Raw genomic sequence first — 1976 nt, 5'->3', positions numbered from 1 at the left:
GAAGGATTTTACATAATGGTAAAAGGATCAATGCAACAAGAAGAGCTAATGATCCTAAATATATACACACCCAATACAGGAGCACCCAGATACATAAAGCAACTTCTTAACAACCTACAAAGAGACTTAGACTCCCACATAATAATAGTGGGAGACTTTAACACTCCACTATCAATATTGGACAGATCAACAAGACAGAAAATTAACAAGGTTATCCAGGACTTGAACTTAGGCCTGGACCAAGCAAACCTAACAGACATTTACAGAACTCTCCACCCCAAATCCACAGAATATACATTCTTCTCAGTACCACATCACACCTACTCTAAAACTGACCACATAATTGGAAGTAAATCACTCCTCAGCAAATGCAAAAGAATGGAAATCACAACAGTCTCTCAGGCTACAGTGCAATCAAGTTAGAACTCAGAATTCAAAATCTAACTCAGAACCACACAGCTTCATGGAAACTGAACAACTGGCTCTTGAATACTGACTGGATAAACAATGAAATGAAGGCAGAAATAAAGATGCTCTTCGAAACCAACGAGAATGAAGACACAACACACCAGAATCTCTAGGACACATTTAAAGCAGTGTCTAGAGGAAAATATATAGCAATAAATGCCCACATGAGAAGCAAGGAAAGATCTAAAATCGACACCCTATCGTCAATATTGAAAGAGCTAGAGGAGCAAGATCAAAAAAACTCAAAACCTAGCAGAAGACATGAAATAACTAAGATCAGAGCAGAACTGAAGGAGATAGAGACACAAAAAACCCTTCAAAAAATCAATAAATCCAGGAGCTGGTTTTTTGAAAAGATCAACAAAATAGACCACTAGCCAGATTAATAAAAAAGAAAAGAGAGAAGAATCTAATAGATGCAATAAAAAATGATAAAGGGGATATCACCACAGATTCCACAGAAATACAAACCACCGTCAAAGATTACTACAAACAACTATATGCACATAAACCAATAAACCTGTAAGAAATGGATAAATTCCTGGACATTTGTATCCTCGCAAGCCTAAACCAGGAAGAAGTTGAAACCCTGAATAGACCAATAACAAGAGCTGAAGTTGAGGCAGCAATTAATAGCCTACCCACCAAAAAAAGCCAAGGTCCAGATGGGTTCACAGCCGAATTCTACCAGACATACAAAGAGGAGCTGGTACCACTCCTTCTGAAACTATTCCAAACAATCCAAAAAGAGGGAATTCTTCCCAAATCATTTTATGACACCAACATTATCCTGATACCAAAACCTGGCAGAGACTCAGCAAGAAAAAAAAACTTCAGGCCAATATCCATGATGAACATAGATGTAAAAATCTTCAATAAAATCCTGGCAAACCAATTGCAACAGCACACCAAAAAGCTTATCCATCACAATCAAGTAGGCTTCATCCTGGGAATGCAAGACTGGTTCAACATACACAAGTCTATAAATGTAATCCACCACATAAACAGAACCAAACACAAAAACCACATGATTATCTCAACAGATGCAGAGAAGGCCTTTGACAAAATTCAACAGCCCTTTATGCTAAAAACCCTCAATAAACTTGGTATTGACAGAATGTATCTCAAAATAATAAAAGCTATTTATGACAAACCCACAGCCAATATCATACTGAATGGGCAAAAACTGGAAGCATTCCCTTTGAAATCTGGCACTAGACAAGGATGCCCTCTCTCACCACTCCTACTCAATATAGTATTGGAAGTTCTAGCCGGAGCAATCAGGCAAGAAAAAGAAATAAAGCGTACTCATTAGGAAAGGAGGAAGTCAAATTGTCTCTATTTGCAGACGACATGATTGTATATCTAGAAGACCCCATCGTCTCAGTCCAAAATCTCCTCAAACTGAAAAGCAACTTCAGCAAAGTCTCAGGATACAAAATCAATGTGCAAAAATCACAAGCATTCCTATACACCAATAACAGACTTAAAGAGAGCCACAACAAGAA

This window comes from Cebus imitator, unplaced genomic scaffold, assembly GCF_001604975.1.
Source record: "Cebus imitator isolate Cc_AM_T3 unplaced genomic scaffold, Cebus_imitator-1.0 Scaffold393, whole genome shotgun sequence".
In the NCBI taxonomy this organism is placed as follows: domain Eukaryota; kingdom Metazoa; phylum Chordata; class Mammalia; order Primates; family Cebidae; genus Cebus; species Cebus imitator.
This window is presented reverse-complemented; position numbering follows the sequence as displayed.